The following is a 19708-nucleotide window of genomic DNA, read 5'->3' as shown; positions in this document are numbered from 1 at the left end:
GTTTGTGACAAAAGAGAAGTCAGTTCCAGAAGAGCTTGAAGCCCAAAGGTGCCAAAAGAAACCAACAGATCAAACAAAAATCTTTGTTATTATTTTAAATAAAAGGGTAGTAGTATACTTTTTGATACACAGGAGCCAGCTCTGTTGGTGCCTTGAGCACCCCCAATATTGAGCCAACTCATTGACTGTCAATGGAGGGGTAATTTCCTTTGGATTTTGAAAAGTTGGCTCCTATGCTTTAATATAATTATAACACATTTTGCTCAAGCTAGGCGCCTTCTATGAGAAACAAGCGTTTAGACTAGAGCAAGGACCCCTGACTCCACCCCCCTGTAAAAAAAAAAAAAAAAAAAAGAGAGAGAGAAAGGCTTCCCAGCAGCTGATTGAAACAGATAAGGATCCCAGACCCGCCAGGCGGAATGAAGGACTGCTACCGCCTCCTTCACCTTAAATCGCAGCAGCAGAATGTCAAGAGATCTAGTGCCATGACCAAGAAATGATGGAGGCACCGTGGTGGCAGCACAGGAGAGGAGTGGGGTGGGGGAGATGTGAAAAGGAGCAAAGGGAAAGGGAGAGGAAAGAATTGAGGGAGAGGGATCAGAGCATAAGAAATCATGCTAGGAGGAGGGAGATGGAAGAAAAAGAAGAGTGTAAGGCCATACAGAAGAGCATGGGGGCAGAACACCTTTAAACTAAGAATTACACAGGCACACTTCTTACCATACACCCCCCCCCCCCCCCACTGCAAATGCTCTCCCACAGCTATTAGCATCCCATAGCCACTGCTCCGAATAGCCCCCACACAGGCCCATAGTCCCTGCCATCTTACTCAGACACACACTGTCCCAGATACTGTATAGAGGAATTTGCAAATGTCAAAAAGAAAAACTGAGGAAGACGCAGAAAAAAAACCCCAACAATTGCTTCCTGATTTCTTAATTGTACAATTGTAATCATTTGACCTTGCAGAATGAATACCAACATTTTCCTACTAAAAGCAAACAATGTAAAAAAAATGAATGACCGTTCCCATACCGGGAGTCGAACCCGGGCCGCCTGGGTGAAAACCAGGAATCCTAACCGCTAGACCATATGGGAGAGCTGAGAGAAGCAAACTACATAGAGCTAGTGCATCTCGGGATATTATCAGCATGCCATCTAGTGGCAAATAGATTTTGTGAAATTGACTCCCCATTGAGGCTTTTGTTTACTTACTACTTAACATATTTGTAGTAATAATAATAATAACTGTTTATATACCGCAGGACTGTGAAGTTCTAAGCGGTTTACAATGATTAAAATGCTACAAATTAAGTAGAACTAGCAAAGTTGAAAACTAGTGACTAACAGCTCTAGTAGAGCTAAGTGAGACAGAGGAAGCACACAGAAGAGATAAAATACACAATAAACATACAACGTAAAAATACTTTAAGGATTTTAGTTCTAACTTCTTTAATTAGTAATGTTAAGATTTAACCTCACCTTCAAGAAGATGTTCTTATAAGCTACAGCACTGCTCACAGAGGATACCCTAAGTGGTAATTCTCTAAAGTTAGACACTTGGAAGAGGCGCACTAAACACAAATCCTATAACAGCAATGGGAAATATTTTTATTGAAGAAGCCAGGCAAAGAGAACAATCATCACACAATAAAAGAACTATAGAATCATAATAACAAAGATGCAACTTACTACAGCACATGACAGCCTTTAACAATACCAATAAGAGCAATCTGATGAAATCCCCCCCCCCCCCTCAAGCTCCAGGTTTTAATTTTTTATAGGCCCAGAAAGGAATCTTTCTTATATCCCTCATTTTGATGTGGAACTCTGTGCCTCAGGGGCCAGCTGTGGATCAGGCTGACAACCCCTTTTTGGGAACCTGTTCCAAGTACACATTAGGGCAGGGATGTCCAACCTGCGGCCCAAGGGTCGCATGTGGCCCTGTGAAGTATTTTGAGGGCGATGCAGTGTTTTCCTCTGCTGCCCCCGGGTGTTTACCGTCTTGCCGGCTCCCTCCTCTGTCTTGCTGCAGCATTTGCGCGTTTGTGCGGCCCCAGAAACATTTTTTTCGGCCAATGCGGCCCAGGGAAGCCATAAAGTTGGACACCCCTGCATTAAGGGATGGCTTTAGACCTGACTAGAACCCCTATGCTTTTCTCCCTCCTCCTCTTTAGCAGGGAATCAAAGCTCATGTTGGCCCAAGAGAAGGGTAACCCATCTGCTACATTTCTAGGCACTTCTACTTGTGGACTCATCTGGGGGAAGAAGACCAAGCTCCTTCCTAAACTCAGTTGGTTGATGGCTCATTGCAAACCTGGGTATGATTTTCTGCTGGGAATATTGTGGAGGGAGCACTCACAGACTGGGAAGGAGTAGGGAGAGTGAAATAATGATCGTACCTGATGTATTTATTTATTTAAACATTTATACCACATCTATAGCTAAGTTGTTTACAAAAAAAAAAAATAATAATAATAAATAGCATACATAAAAATATTTATTTATTTAATTTACTTGGTTACTTAGCCCATCCTTCCAAGAAGTTCAGAATGGGTAGTAAGACATTCAGAATAAATCACATAGAACTTCACGGTATTGCGGTATATAAACTATTATTATTATTATTATTATTATAAGCTTAGCAATGAAGTAAAAAATACAAATTAAAACAAAATACATAACCTAAAAATTAAGAATTTTTCAACAAAAGAAATACATAAAATCAGGATAAATAATACAATACATTCATTAAAAAAATGAAATTGAAACAAGTACATTTCTGCCACTGCAAACTAAGTTTTTCATCTAATGATGAAATTAAATTGAAAACAGATACGTTTTTTACTGCCTTAGGAAATGCAAGTATTTCATCCAATGATCTAACACCAAAAGGGAGCTGATTCTACAACTGTCATAAAGACAGAGTAGGATCGCTTAGCAGATTTTTCTAACAAAACAGTCCAGTTGGAGGAACACATAATTGCTTGCTTCTCATTCTGATTGAGAACGTAAAGAATGTGTTAGACTGGCAACTTCTCAGAAATATAATCAGGAATCATTTTATGAAATACTTTTGGCAACCACTCCATCATCACCTCAATTCGTACCGGTATTGTTGCCTTGTGGAAAAATGCCTCTGGGCCCTGGGCCTGCCACCTTAGGGAGCAACCCTTTAGAAGAACCTAGTCAAGAAGTTCCACAAAGAAACGCAGGATGCAAACCTCCACAAACTATGGAAATTAAAAACTATCAAAAAATATTTTGACCCTCTATCCTTCAGACTATTGGTGCAAGCATTGGTTCTAGCTATATTGGATTACTGCAATATTGTTTATCTAGATATGCCTAAACAAACAATGAGAAAATTGAGAATAGTACAGAATACGGCTGTCCGGCTGATATTCGGACTGAAGAAAAGAGATCATGTTAGCCCCTACTACATACACTGCTGCACTGGTTACCAGTATTATTCAAATTTTCTTGTATTTGTTTTAAGTTGATTTGGGGACTGGCCCCTACCTATCTTTTGTCTTATTTTGTGCTATATAACCCCACATGGAGAACCAGGAAATTGTAATTTATTTGCCTATCCAAAGATCACTGGTTGTAGACACAGGTCGTTTTTGGATAGGACTTTTATGTTTCAAGCAAGTAAACAGCAGTCTTGGTTTGGTAATTATATTAGTGTAGCTAAGATGACCTACGACACTTTTCGGAAAGAAATTAAAACTGTACTATTTGATAGATACAGTTCCTAAATAAAAATTACATTAATTGTAATAATTCTATTTTGAATATCCTTTAGAGATATACTGTACTGTTACTATTTGTATTTTGTACTTCACTGATTGTCCAGTCTCTCTTTCATGTAAACCGCTGAGAAGTCGTCAGATTGCGGCAGTATAGAAGAATAAAGTTATTATTATTGTTATTTGTGACAAAAACGACACAACGGGTGCTCACAGTGCCAGTACTGAAATGAAAACAAACCAGAATATCCCTGTTGCCCACCCACAACTCCAGTATCCACTGGAACAACCACATCCTCACCACCAGACTCACCAGTGAACAGATCACTGTCAGCATGCTCCTCCAGCACTCTGCTATCATCGTCTGGAGGTGCAGCATCACCCACACTAACAGCAGACTCACTGCCAGGAATAGGAGCCGGTACCTGATGACTCGCACTGCCAGAAGACACTCTGCCTCCCCGGGACTCCACAACTCTCTGATTTCATGCTCTCCCCTGAGGCACCCTTGGAGAGCTCTGAGATGTCCCAGGCACAGCAGCATCCATAAAATGCACAGGCCGCCGAACTTCGCGTTTACCAGCAACCGAGCTGTGGACCCTCCCCGAGACTACTTGCGAGGCACCATAAAAATAACAACGCAGGCAAGCGACTCAAAACAAAGGGCTCCTTTTACAAAGGTGTGCTAGCGTATTTAGTGCGCGCTAAGGCCCTAACGCACCTTTGTAAAAGGAGCCCAAAGTGTCCACGCACTCACGAATACCGCAAGAAGACCCGACAAATGGAAAAACATAGAAACAAACGTTGCTGGAAAATTAAGGTATTCCAAAATTCGCCTTCCCCTGCACCCAACAAATAGCGATTTTTCTCATAAACTAAAACCCGCCAATTTACCACCTTTTAAAACAGCAAGAACTCTGATTGGTCCCATGACATCTTTCAACCAATCAGAGCTCTGCACACCTACCTTTCTCCCTTCAATTTCTAACCTCTCTCCCCCCATCCTCTTCTCATCTACCTCTCCTCAATTATAAAATTTTGCTCAGCCAAGTTATGGCCCAGCATTCTAAAATACTGTGCCCCTATACTGGGAGAGACTGAAGGTCCATCAAGCCCAGTATCCTGTTTCCAACAGTGGCCAACTTAGGGTCCCAAGTACCTACTTAGATCCAAAGTACTAAACAGATTTTATGCTGCTTATCCTAGGGAAAAGCAGTGGATTTCCCCAAGCCATCTCAATAATGGCTTATGGACTTCTCTTTTAGGAAATGATCCAAACTTTTTTAAAACCCCGTTAAGCTAACTGATTTCATCACATTCTTTGGCAATGAATTCCAGAGTTAAATTACACGTTGTGTGAAGAAATATTTTCTCCAGTTTGTTTTAAATCTACTACTTAGCTTCATTGCATGCACTCTAGTCCTAGTATTTTTGGAAAGAGTGAACAAGTGACTCCACTCATTATTTTATAGACCTCTATCATGTCCTCCCTTAGCCGTTTCGTCTCCCTGCTGAAGATACCTAGTCGCTTAGCCTTTCCTCATAGGGAAGTCGTCCCATCCCTTTTATCATTTTTGATGCACTTCTCTGTACCTTTTCTAATTCCGCTATATCTTTTTTGAAATTTGGTGACCAGAACTGCACATAGTATTCGAGGTGCAGTTCTACCATAGAGTGATACAAGGGCATTATAACATTTTCATCTTTGTTTTCCATTCCTTTCCTGATCATTTCTAACATTCTGTTTGCTTTCCTAGCTGCCGCCACACATTGAACTGAAGGCTTCAAGTATCCTCAACAATGACACCTAGATCCTTTTCCTGAGCAGTGACTCCTAATATAGAACCCAGAATCATATAGCTATAGTTTGGGTTCCTCTTTCCCATACGCATCACTTTGCACTTGCCCACATTAAATGTCATCTGCTATTTTGATGCCCAGTCCTCCAATCTCACAAGGTCCTCCTGCAATTTTTCACAATCCTCTTGCAAGTTAACAACTGAACAACTTTGTGTCATCAGCTGGAAGACGAAAGGGTGGAGACATAAGTGTAATTTTTGTGGTCATTGCTCGGATCTGCACCCAGAGGCACCCAGAAGTGTATTAATTGATGTGATGTCATAGCTGTGTATTATGATGTCATATATCACATGACAGGGCAGGAAGAGAAAGAAAGGAAACCAAACCCAAGATATTTCCAAGGGGATCTGGGCTCTAGCATTCCAGTGCATCACTGTGGCCTCTGTGTGTCTGGACTTGCTCACTCTGACCTACAGCAAGCAGCAGAAGTGAGTGATGAGGTTAATGGAGGTAGGTGATATCACTGGGAGAGGGGGAGTCAATAGCCCACATTTGGGAGGAGATTATAAGAGTTGTAGGTGTTATAGAGATCTCTGAGAAAAGGGGGGTCCCTGAGTACTAAGAGGGATAATTTGTTGGTGAAGAGTGTATGGGTGTGTTTTGTGCTTTTGGAGGGAAAGGGGAATGTTGAGCGTGCTGGGTTGGGTGGGGGTGGAAGGTCATTAGGAATTGGAGGTCCCCATTTGTGGAAGAAAGATTGCCTGGAAGTGATGGAAAGGTCTATGTAGTACAATTTAAGAAGGTGAGAAAGATAATTCCTGGTACAGAAGGAAGTAGCATAATACTTATGGAGATTTCACGGTGGGGCCAGGATCGCCTGGGGTTAATACAATACCTCTGGCATGGGAATTGGGGATTCTGAGGGGCTGGAAGTTATTGAAGGTATCTTGAAGGGTGTGATGTCAGAGTGGGGTGTTTACAGAACATTAATAGATTCCCTTGGAATGATGAGGTCCTAAGGGGAAGATCAATCTAATTTCTGGCAATACTGATCCTTTGACTCTGCTTTATTCTCCAGGTGAAAAGATGAAACCAGGGGTTAATAGAGGAGGAACAGTGTGCCCTGGGGTCAGCCTAAAGCCACTCCCATAGCTGTTGACCAGTGGCACTCCCCTTTCACTACAACCTCCCCTCCCTCTCCATCCCCTTCCTATTTGTTAATATCTCCGTTCTTCCCAATTCAAGCTCCATGTCCACGTCTGATTCCAACATAGCTTTCGGGAAGCGAAAAGCTTTGCACCATGCCAGCAGCCAAGCATCAGGGTTCACCCTGCACTCACAAGAATCAAGGCGTTCAGTGAGTAAGACGCAAAGGGGTGGGAGGAGGCCAGGGCTGCCGAACATCAGAGCTTTACAAGGGGCACTGGACAAGTCTCAGAGAGTGTCCTGGATGAGGAGTGCGGAAAAGGAGTTTGAATGGGAGAGGGGTAGGTAGAAAGTGTGAGGGACTTCTTCAGGCAGAGGAAAAGAGCTGTCAGCAACTGTGAGAGCTTTCCATGATTATGGACAGAGCTGATGGTGGAGAGATACCCACTGAGAGGTAGATATACTTGTGTGTGTGCCTGAAGGCCCTATTCATTCTATCCAGTATCTTCTCTGTATCCCTGTCCTTCCCCTATGTTCACTATCTTTTCAGTGTTCCTATCTTACTCTGTCCAGCATCTCCCCCTGTGTCGCTGTCCCTTTCCCTTGTATCCAGCATCATTCCTTTGTGTCCCTATCTGTATGCCTCCTTTATGCCCATCTCTTTTTTTTTTTATATCCCTGTCCCTCCCCATGTCTACTTTCTCTTCCCTTCTTCCTGCAACCCAGAGCCCTGACCTTTCCCTCCATGGTCCAGCATCTCTTCTTCTCCTTGGTGCAGAGTCTCTTCTCTCTTTACCCTCTTTCCTTGGTCCAGGTGTGTCTGTGTCTGTCTCTCCTCCTCCCTCCTTGGACAAGGGTGGCTCTCACTATCCCTCCCGCCTTAATCCAGGGTAAACTTTTCTCTCTCTCCCTCCTTGGTCCAGGGTCTCTCTCTCCCCTTGGTCTACCCCTCATGGTCCACCAGTCCAGCATATGCCTATCCTCCCCTTCGCCTTTGGTTCAGGTCTCTCTCTTGCCTTTGCTCCCCTGCCTGCCATCACTCAATCTCCTCTCCCTCTAGCTCCTTCCACCAGCTCCTCCCTCCAGCTTCTCTCCCTCCAGCTCCTTCCCCCAGCATTGCTCAAGCTATTCCCTCCCACTAATGCTCAGTATTACTGCAAGTCCTGTTCTCACCCCATGTCAGGTCCAGCTTCACTGTAGCTCCTCATTCACCCACCTGCTGGTTCTCCTAAGGCTAGGGTTACCAGACGTCCAGCTTTCCCAGGACATGTCCTCCTTTTAAGGACAAGTCCGGGGGTCTGGACGGCTTTTCAAAACCTGGCACTTTGTCCGGGTTTTGAAAAGCTTTCCTCCACTTTGCAGCGGGCAGGAGGACATGATGATGTCATATACATGGGAACAAGAGCACGATGTCATTACGTCGACGTCCATGCATGCGCAGATGCTCTCAAGACACAGTCCCAATCTCGGGGAGGTCTGTGTGGGAGTAGGTTGAGGGTGGAATGGGGCAGAGCTGGAGACAGAAAAGGGCTGGGCTGGGGCGGAATGAGATGGGGGACAGGTGTCCTCTTTTTTAATAGGTTAGCACCTAAGTGAAAGCCAGCTATTTGGGGGGCATTCTGGGGGTATAGTTGACCAGTTAAATGCCGATATTAAGACTTAACTGGGACTACATAAAACAGTCATCTCTTTATGTGGCAACCCATAGCCGATTAAGTTCTGAATTAGAGGATGACATGTGGACACATTTTTTCCTGACCCCGCAGGAACTCAATTTCCCTGTCCCGTCCCGTGAGTTTTGTCGCTTTCCCTGTCCCTGCCTCAATCCTGTACGTTCTGCCTTAACCGTGCAAGCCTCGAACACTTATGATTTTAAAATGTTTGAGGCTTGTGCGGATGAGGATGTAGCTCGCAGGAACGGGGCAGGGACAGGGACAGAACTCACCAGGACGGGAAAATGAGTTCCCGCGGGGACGGGGAAAAATTTGTCCCCGTGTCATTCTCTGTTTTGAATTTCAACTTAACTGGCCAGATGTTAGCTGGCAGCACACACACCATTGAATTTCTGAGTTTAATGCCGCCAGTGGTTAGCAAAACGCTCACCGCTGCCGAGCATACATCCTTTGAATACTGAGACTTCTGTGCGCGCAGCTTCAGGGCAATTACTTTATTGCGCCGCACCATGGTTTTGATTGTCCTTGCAGTACCTCAATAGCTCACATGATAGTTTCACAGTGGGCCTCCAAAGTCCACAACCCACTACAGTTTCACTGGACCGCACACCTGACAGAATTTTGTCTCCCAACTGACGAGGTTCCTTGCTTTGGTAGGTGTGGGAGAGAGGCTGGCGGCTCCTTCCCCATGCTCGGCTCCCTGACTGGCTAAAGGACAATGACTTCCTGCTGCATGGGCACCGCCCTCCCCTGTCCTCCTTTCGAGCCTGTTTCCGCAGCATCTTCCGGCTGCATACTGAGACCGGGAACATCTGGACACATCTGATCGGTGAGTACCAGCTCTCTCCCCCATATGTGAACCAAAGAGGCAGTCTATGAGTCCCATTTCCCCCCCTTCTTCCATCGCTCTGTCCTCCAGTTTTCTTTTTACTGGCTGTTTGTAATCAGAGGCCTCTTCTACTTGCACCTCCGAATTAACTTTTGATGTGATTATTATTATCCAATCTCAACATCCGTGCTTTGCTCACTCGGATCGCCATTCAAGACTGATTGATGCCATGATTGTAATGGCTCTTATGCCATTCAACAAATAACATACAATTGGAAGGATTATAGAGGGTTAAATTACTGCTTTTGGTGGAGTTCAGTGTGTCATATGTATGAAATGGAAAAAACATTGGCAATTAAAAAAGGATATTTTAATATATTTAAAGATGTTTGGGGGCCATTAATAGATTATTATAGCAAATAGATTATTATAATAAATAAATTGTATTTAACCCCATTTATTATGTATGTGTGGAGGGTGGGGGGGGATTTAAAAGTGTTGGATATTTATAAAGATATATGTATGGGGTTGAGGGAGATAATTTTTGTGGTGTGAAATTTGTAATAATTTCAAGTGGAAATGTATATTATGAAGTGATTTATTGTACACTTGTTTGAAAATTTATAATGAATAAAGAAATTAAAAAAAAAAAATAAAAATTGGAAATCAGCCTCCTTGCTAGACTACACTTTCTGGTGGAACTCACTATGCCTTTACAATAAGTATGAATCTTATGCTTTTGAAAACCACTGTATTTCTAGACTGTCTTTACAAACCTTTCATTTTCCTTCTCCATGGAAATTCCTGGATCGTTTTATGCAATCTGGTTAGTTGACCACTCACCTGCCACCTGATGTCTCTTTCTTTCTGGTTCCCTATTCTTTCTTTCCTCTTTTCACATCTTATATTTAGCCTCATCGCTTATGACTCCGCTTGAAATTGTTTGGTTACAAGGGGCTATAATTGTACAGTGGAAGGTAATTGTTCTTCTTAGCTACCTTTTAGTTGAATGTACTTTCACTGTTTTTGTGGTTTATGTCCATTGTTATCATCCCCAAATTTTCAATAAAAATTTTGAACAAAAAAAAAAGTTGTGGGAAGTCTATCAACCTACAAGATGTTTGAGATCTGAAGGGGGGGAGGGAATGTTGCTCATCAATTTAAAAAAAAATGAGATTCGCTATGTAAAATCTAGAATATCTATTTTCTCAATTGCCGGTAAGAATCTCTGGAATTCAATTCCAGGTACAATGAGATTACGCAAAGATCTTTCAAGAAATTGCTAAAAACACAGTTGTTTGTGGACGCCTTTCTCTAACTCTGTGGTTATTATTTGTTTTAGATCTGAATAAGGAAATTTTGTGGGGGGGGAGACTGATTATTTGTTTACTGCATTTTACAATGTTTGTGTTTGAAATTGTGGATGCAAATGTTTTTGTACATCGCTTAGATTTAAGCGATTCAAAAAATTTTTAAAAAAATGAATGAATAAATAAATATTGGCCCCCACCCTTCATTGAAGACAGCTCCTTCAGGCTTTGGCCTGCCTGTATTTTCCTCATTTTGATCACTTCCTTCTTTTCCAGGCTTTCTCTTCTTCCTAATTCTGGGAATTTGTTACATGTTCAGACCCAACATAAATTTTGCTGCCCCCTTACAGGAGAAGATTGTCATTGGCATCTTTTTCCTAGGGGCCGCTCTATGCCTTGGCTTCTCCTCACTCTTCCATACCGTCTACTGCCACTCCCAAAATGTTTCCCGCATCTTCTCAAGGTAAGTAAGAGAGCTGCCTTTTTAAAACAAAAAATGTTGTACAGTACTTGTAAATCACTTAGATTTTCCTCTTGGTTTTATATTTGCGGTATATCAAATAAATTGAACTTGAATTTGTCTCTCTCTCTCTTGCACTCTGTCTCTTCCCTCCATCTGTGTGCTTCTGCCCCCCACCTCTGTGTTTCTGTATTTAACCCATGACCAAGGGCAAACTAGGCATACACCTGGGGCCCAAAGAGGGGTTTGCAGACCAACCAGTTCTCCCACCTGAGAATGGTAAACTTCTGACGGATGTAAGTTATTTGGTACAAGGGTGAGACTGCCAAGTAATTTTAATTAAGGGAGGCTAGCAGATGGCAGAACCTTTGAATGAGAAATACAAACAAGATTTCTAATTTTAGATTTTAACCAATAGACACTAATAAAACATTCCTAGTGCACAAAATGGCAAATCTAAAAAAAAAAAAGCCACTTTCCATAGTATTCTTTCACCCCTCTCCTTGCCTGCCTTGGATTGTTTATTCTGGGTTTGTGCTTTTTCCATGCTAAAAACTTTTCAGCTGCACAAATTATGTATTTGACTGTACTGGAAGAGATACCCAACAATGGGTAGAGATCATAAATGAAGATCCTCAGGGAGAGAGGGATATAGAAAATAATGACAGCCTGTATGTTTACCTAAAACCCAATACTGTATATGGTTAATTGTCTTCATCAATAGGACTCTCTGACTTTGTCAATGCCTTTAGCTAGATCCTAGATGGGGGGGAGGGAGGGATATGTACTTATTATATTAATTGATGGAATTAGGTGCTGTTTATTTTGTAAACTGTTTGATAAACTGTTGCACTTGATAGTGGTTATTAAAATGAATAAAAATTTTTTTTTTAAAAACACAAAAAACTAGATCCTAATAGCTTAAGAGAAATTTAGCACTTATTTGGAAAGCTTTCAGTAGTAAATCCAAAGCCTCACAAGAATCAGAATAAAACTGGGTTATGTCCACTCTCCATCCAAGGCAGCAGTGTTTCTTATGGGCTTAGCTATGGCCAAATGTATATCGGACCTGTACATCCTCATCAGCTGAGAATGTCTGTCAGGCATCACTCTTCAGGTTTCTCACAACTGAAAGCACACTACTTTGTAAGATTGAATATATTTCTCTGGATCTCTCTTAAACATGATAACGCAGAGATGGCAAAGGTGAACCATCCTAAAGAAATTTACAAACCCAGATAATGAGACTGAAGGCCAGTGAGTGAGATTTTGCAGATGGTGGGTCCAGGGGACAACTCCAGCAAGATTTAAGTGTATTATTGGTTTCTAAATGACAAAAGCAGTATAAAATACAGTACTACCATATTCGCTTTTCCTTGGAGCCTATGAAAGGATACCGACAGTGGGAGCAATATGGGAACATTTGCTGGGCTAAACTTGCTCTCCACTCTGGCTAAAAGCGAGAGCGTAGATTTCAGAGCACTTGTACCCTAGGTGCAGGGAAAAGAGATGGGACAAGGCAGTACATAGCAGAGTGAGCTCAGTGCACCGGCAAGCAAATCTAATGAGGGAGAGAAGGGGCTCGTTCCTGTGAGAGTGAGAGAGCACTCAAATGAGTGTGGCAGCGATGAGGTGTTGCTGAATGGAAGGGAAGAAAGAAAGGAAGAGATGGAGTGATGCTAGGTGGGTGGATAGAGCTGCCAAAGTTTTGATGAAGGAAAACCCGACACTTGCCCTCCTCCATGCTCCTCCCTTATCTCACCCCCATGCCCCATCTCAAGTCTTTTGCCATGCCCACTGTGGTACCCTGCAGCACCCTGCCCTTCTATAACCAACTGCCTGCACTAGATTTCCCATTTCTGAAGAAAAAACTTTACATAACAGAAACAAGAGATCTAATAAACAAACCCTGCATTTAAAAAAAAAAAAACCCACCCAAATACATTCCACACTATATAGAAAAAGCTGCACTAATGTCCGGGACTCAAACAGCACCAATCCTACCTATAAAAAGATAGTGCCCTAGAATACTAATATGCCAGTCCAAGTTCATCTGCTTTAGATCCCTACAAAGCAGAATACTTCACGGAAACTGCATGCTAGCATAATACCACATCTTCATCACATGCGCAAAACACTGGCAAACCAAGAGACCACACATCAATAGTAGAGATATGAAGGCATAAAACTGACCTGGAAACCTCAAAAAGTCAGACTCTATGTATACAGCAATACTAGAGATGATAGAAACTGATATGCAAGATATCAGAGATACACATTTGCTGAAGCTGACATTTTCCAATTAATAAAAGAATAAAATATTTTTCTACCTTTGTTGTCTGAGCATTTTTTTTCAATTTGCTTTGGTTCCAGTGTTTCTTTTCGGCTTTATTTTTAATCCTCTTGCCAGAATTTCCTGTCAACTTGACATGTCTCTCACTCCATATCCACCACCCATCTTTTTCTGTGTCTCTTATCTGTCCTATTCAGCATTTCTCCTCCTCTCCTACGCACATCCCACCCTGAGGCCAGCATCTCTCCTTTCCTCTGTCCCCGCCCCTTGCAGTCCAGTATTTTTATTTTTCACTCCTTCCATAGGTCCAGTTTCTCTTCCCCTCTTCTCCCAAACTCCCTGGTCTGCTCTCTCATTTCCTTCCATTTCCCACTTTCCCCAATGTGTGTCTAGCATCTCTCACCTGCTCTGGTCCAATTTTTCACTTCCCTCCACCTCCCTCCCTCAGAATCCAACATCTCTTCCCTTTCTTCCCCTCACCTCCTGATCTGGGGAGGGTTTGGCATCTTTCCCTCTCCCTCCCTTACCCTGTAGATCTGGCATCCATCCCAAATGTCTCTCCCTTTTCCCTCATCTTAAGGATCTAGCATCCCTCCCTCGTCCTCTGCCATGGATCGAGAATCTATCTCTCCCCTGGCAACTGTGGGTCCAGCAGCATCTCTCCTTCTTCTTGCTGTGGCCCTCTAGCAGCAGTGAACCGCAGGCAGCACAGAACACATGCAGCTTCCAGCTGCCACAGTCCTTCTCTGTTTGGTCCTGCCTTTTCTGATGTACCTTCCCATGAGTGGGCCAAGCAGAGAGAAGGAATGTGGCAGCTGGAAGCAGTGTGCATTCAACGCTGCCCGCGGTTCACTGCTGGTCAAGGATCGTGGCAAGAAGAAGGAGAGCTGCTGCCAGACTCACAGGAGCCAGAGGAAAGCTTTAGGACCTGCAGAAGGGAAGAAAAGAAGGAAGGGAGAGCAGTCAGGGGCAAAAAAGGAGCCCAAGGCAGCAAAAAAACCACCTTTTGCGTTGCTGGTTTCAAGGGTCTATTGGCAATTGGCCTGGCCATTGTAAAACCGGCCAGTTAGCAAACCTATGGGTGGAAGAGAAGGAAAGAAAATAGATGCTGAATGGAAAGAAGAGAGACTGAGAGAATGCTATTGAGGCCACAGATAAGTTAGGTAGGACCATAGTTCATGGTTCTTTGCATTTCTCATATCCAGTGAGTAAACATTTTCACTCAGACTCCCTGAGAATGGAAGTCATACTTATCTTTTATTAACAACAGATGGAAATCACTGCAAGCATACAGATGGATACAGCTGCTTTACACAGGAAAGCAAATAGCACAGTCAGGGAGATAATTATAGCTTGCAAATAATAATCAGCAGGAGTTGCATAAGACTGGCACAGGAGAGGGATCTTTGGTGTTCTGTCCTATTCCTAGGGAATTCTGGAGCAAGCCAGCTCACAACCACCAGCTCTGCAGTCCCAAGATCATGCACATGCTCTTAGTGTTGGTTAGAAAAGGTCTAAGAGTGTCCTTGCAGATTTTGTTGTAGGAAACCTACAAGACAGTCAAATCCTAAGGAAGAATCCCAAAGAACAAGCTCTCTCAATAGAGATCATACTTAGCTTCCCAGGAGGCAAGTGATTCTATAGCCAATCAGAAAAGTGCATAAATAGAGAAAAAAACCCCACCCCAAACCCTTATGTATAGCAGCTGCTCAGGCATTTCTGGGAAAAGAGTTGTTCTACATTGTTATGTCTTGTAGTGCCTGGCACAACTGATAAGGAACGGGCCCAAAATGTGTTACTAGCTTGAAATTAGATAAGGGAGGGCCTCCCTGTAACAAGAATATGGAGTTTTACAAGTGTCTGAAATAGACAGTGCTTCTAACAACTAGATAGGCCTCAGAAGCCTGAATCTCACTCCAAAATATGGCAAGAAGTTTCCATTGTGCATCACTCCATCTCTTGAGAATCAGGCTTATGAGGTCAGTAATAACAGTATATAAGATAAGAATGTATAACTTAAGTAGGATAATTGGCAAATACAAAATCCAAGACCAAAAAATTCTGTAATGTTTCTCCTCTTTTCTAGGTCATTTCTGTATGTATTTTTTTATAACTAATGCAACATCTTAAGCTACACAATTTCTATTCTGAATACCTTTGGTATACTTTATCCTATAACATATCTGTCACATATAGCATCTTTGTAGTTGCATGTATCGTATCTGCAGTAAAATTGAATACTTTATCCATAATGTTAGCATAAGCATTTCTGTCTGGCTACAATTAATTTCTACTCCCATTTATGGAAATAGAGCAAATCAAAACCACTAACATTAAGCTTTGTTAGGCATTTGCTATGTTGCAATGAGTATTATTCAGATGATATTCTTCCCATTCTTGGCCTCCCCATGCCTATCAAGTGGAAAGTAACCATTTCAGGCTTTAGTTCAGTTCAGGATGCTGGTCTTGCGTAGAAATTTGCACCCGTTGCATATGAACACACTGGCGTAGTAAGGGAGAGGGCGGAGGGGGAGGTCCACCCCGGGTGCGGTCATTGTAAAAGGCCCAGGCACCTGTTTTCCTCTCAGCGTGCACCCCTTCCTTTGTACCTCTTTAATTTTTCCAGGCGAGAGTGACAGCACGAACTTGCTGCCTGCTTCGTTGTCGCCGCTCTCTGACATCACTTCCGGGCCCCGCACCTAGGAGGTGACATCAGAAGGAGATCCGACGCCGGCATGTGCAGCAAGTTGGTGATATTGCTTGCACTGGGGATGTTACGTGGGCACGCGGCATTGGGGAGGCGGGGCAGAGAAGAGGGTGGGGAAGGGGGCCTCTCACCCTTGCTACGCCACTGCACGGAACAGTGGCATCTTATGGAGGGACCGCCCAGGTCACGATCCCAAAGGCAGGTTCGCAACTTCACAGTGTGGGAAGCTGTGAGCTAAGCACTCTCTGAAGCAGGGATCTGTGTGTACATTCGATGGTACAAACGTCACATCCACGCCAGTTATCCCGCCGGAGCTATTTAGTGGTGATTTTAAATAGCACCTGTCCACCTTCAATGCGGTGTCTTACACTATGTTCTTTTTCACAGGCTTGACTACTCTGGTATCACATTCCTCATTGTGGGAAGCTTCATCCCCTGGCTGTATTACGCTTTCTACTGCTACCCCCAGCCACGAATTTTCTACCTTGTGGCCATCTGTGTCCTGGGAGTAACAGCTATTGCCGTCTCGCAGTTTGAGCTATTCTCCTTGCCACAGTACAGAATTATCCGCTCAGGTGAAGGAAGGGATATGGGTGGAAAGTGCAGAGTCTATGCAGATGGGCTGAATATTCCTTTATGCTATCCTGCACTAGGACAAGTAGGGGCTGTGCAGAAGGACTGAGTGTCTCTCTAACTCATCCTGCCATCAGACAGCAGAGACTGTAGAAAAGGACTGAGTGTTCACGTAACTTTTTTTTTTTTTTTTTTGCTTCTCCTGTAGGGGTTTTTATTGGCCTGGGACTTACTGGCCTCATTCCTACCCTTCACATCATGATAACAGAGGGCTTCATTAAGGCAATCACCTATGGACAGGCAGGGTGGCTCTTCCTTATGGCGTTTCTCTACATCTTGGGAGTCTTTCTGTACACATCCCGCATCCCTGAGCGCCTTTTCCCAGGCTGGTGTGACATCTGGGTAAGTCCCTGGGCTCCGAGGCCATTCGCTGCCTCCTGCACAGTTACTCGGGGGGGGAAGGGATGAAATGACGCTTTTCTTTCTCTGCCCCTCACAGTTCCACTCCCACCAGATCTTCCACGTACTAGTGGTGGCGGCGGCTTTTGTGCATCTTCATTTGCTCTGGCGACTTCAGGCTTTCCGATCCTTGCAGGGCGGGAACTGTGTGGATAGGAACAGTTCGTTGCAGTGAGACAAGGCATACTGAAGGTGGCAGATGCCAGTCAGACAAGAATAACCACCAGATTACAGGGTGCAGGAACCCATCCCTCCCCCATCCTTTCTGTATCGCTCAGGAAGCCTAAACAGGGGCTTGCTGTAAATTGCTGGATGCCTCCTACCCTGTGTCTATGTCTTATTATAGTACCCGGGCAACACTGCCTATCATTAGTAGCTGAGGGCGTGGTGGTGGGGGGGGGGGAGAAGTTTAATGAAGGAGGCAAAGGTCAGAGTTCTACTTTCTCAGGCCTGTTTTGTTCCTGTGGCTGGGGTTCTCAAGTGCTAGGAAGTACAAACTAAAGGAAAGAAGACCTTCCTTGCTCTCTATTATCTTGCTCCCATCAGGGATGAATTACAGATGGCCTTTTTCATCATGCCTTTCCTCTCCAGCCCTCAGTGGGGAGCTGTCACACACAGTTGTATCTTAATGTGAGTTACTGTTGGCAGTGTTGTGCAAGCTACAAACACTACAAAAGCAAGACAGACTGGGCTGCTGCCCGCAACCTTTGAATCATTGATAACTGAATGACTCCTGGTGAAAATAAAAAAAAAATCATGCTTTACTTTAAAGGTAGGAGTGACAGAGATATTTGTGCTGTTAATAGCACACGATATCTTCTCTGTAAAGGGCAAATGGTGGATAACAAAACGTGCCAATAAGAAGGGTTGAAAACAAAAATAAAAAACTGAGGATACAGATGTTCTGGAGATAATTTATTATACACTGACATATAAAAACATGAAAATACAATGATAAAATACATTGGTAAAAATCCAACCAGACCCTACACGGTCCGTGTTTCGGCAAACACGCCTTCTTCAGAGGTTCTCTATATGGGTTTTTTTGCTACTTCAGCTTGTCTGCAGTGTTCTTTGCTCACAGGTTTAAAGACAATAGACTGTTTTCAGACCAGTTTGCAAACCATTGGACCCCTGAGGAAGGCGTGTTCGCCGAAACACGGACTGTGTAGGGTCCAGTTGGATTTTTACCACTGTACTTTTTTAACATTGTATTTTTAAAATTGAATTTTCATGGTTTTATATGTCAGTGTTTAATAAATTATCTCCAGAACATCTGTAGCCACAGTTTTTGGTTTTGTTTTCATCGGTGGATTGTTGTCACTGTGGATCATTGGGTCTCCCCATTTTTCTTTGTTGTGCACCAGATTTTTGTCCAGAGAAATCCAGACACTTGGCATCTCCCTGTTCTGTCCCTAGCTACGCCCTGTTCTGCTTCCAGCCCTGCCCCTTGGAAAGCCTCATCTTTCTTTCCCGACCTCCGGGCCACGTCTGGAGGGTCTCCAAGCATGCAAGGATGCGTGTGACGCCATCCGCACATGCTCAGAGGCCCTCCAGATGCAGTCGAGAGATTGGGTCTTTCCAAAACCCGGACAAACTGCTGGGTTTTGGGAAAGTCTGTCTGGGCATCCAGACAGTCCTTTAAAAAGAGGACATGTCTGGGTTTTCCCAGACATCTGGTAACCCTACCAATAAGGTTAACAGAAACATGGGGCCAGGCTGGTGCTGCCAGGTGGAGAGACCTAGGTATGATTTTGCTCACTGGGCTCTCCCAGTAATGGCAATGGTGAGAGGAAGCATTCACTGATCCTGAGGAGAGGGAGTCTCAGTCACCGCGCAAGAGCAACAACTGCCGACCAGGCTGTACTGTGGATTGGAGTCAATCGCTGTGACTTTGATAGCTGGGCTGGATGGAGAAGAGAAGAGGTTTACAATGGGGAGAATCCTCAGGAGGTTGTGACTGAAAGTTGCTGCTCCTGCTGCTGGGTAGGGGGCCCTGGTGCCCTGGTGGCCTGAAGTCTGCTGGAAGAGGGACTGGGGAGCATCAGCAACATGAGTATGAAAACTACGCTGCTGACAAAGAAGCAAAGTGGAAGTAAAAATAAGCACAGGCCAGCTCCTCTGAGCCACTGCAGGACTCAAGGCCCTGCTGTGTTGCCGCCTCTTCCTTCAGTATAAATTTTAATAGAGGAAGTCTGTGCCTAAGGAAGGGATTGAGACTAGGGTAGGAAGTCATGGAGCTTCAATCCTCCCTTCCCCATTACAGTACTCCCCCGAAATTTGCGGGGGTTCTGTTCTAGGAACCCCAGCAAATTTTGAAAAACCACAGGAGAGAGCAGCTGGATTGCCGGCGGGTGAAGAAAATCACTCGCGGTCTGCACCAACGTTGCCTCTTCCTGTAGTAAAGTCGGGTTACACCAATCGGGAGCTGCTTTGACACGCAGCTCCTGATTGGTGTAGCCCGACTTTACTACAGGAAGAGGCGGTCGGAGCAGACCACAAAATTGCAGGGGAACTCTGTACTCCATCCATAACTCTGTCCTATTCAAACTTATTTATTTCATTCGTTTTCTATCCCATTTTCCCCACAGAGCTCAGAACAGGTTACAGGCTAGAATGTAGCATATTCATTCTGTCATATTTTGTAAGTTGCCTTGAACATATTTAGGCATAGCACAACTCAGTAATACTGGATTAAATTAGATT

General features: G+C 43.8%; 1 non-coding gene and 1 pseudogene across 1 annotated transcript; one reads left to right on the top strand and one right to left on the bottom strand.

Moving 5' to 3' along the window:
• Nucleotides 1-1026: 1026 nt before the first annotated feature.
• TRNAE-UUC lies at nucleotides 1027-1098 on the bottom strand. Its single transcript has one exon. It is a non-coding gene; the product is annotated as a tRNA-Glu (tRNA).
• Nucleotides 1099-5902: 4804 nt separating this feature from the next.
• On the top strand, nucleotides 5903-17906 carry LOC117368240 (annotated as a pseudogene).
• Nucleotides 17907-19708: the final 1802 nt, after the last annotated feature.

The sequence above is a fragment of the Geotrypetes seraphini genome, chromosome 1 (genome assembly GCF_902459505.1).
Source record: "Geotrypetes seraphini chromosome 1, aGeoSer1.1, whole genome shotgun sequence".
NCBI lineage: Eukaryota > Metazoa > Chordata > Amphibia > Gymnophiona > Dermophiidae > Geotrypetes > Geotrypetes seraphini.
This window is presented reverse-complemented; position numbering and strand designations above follow the sequence as displayed.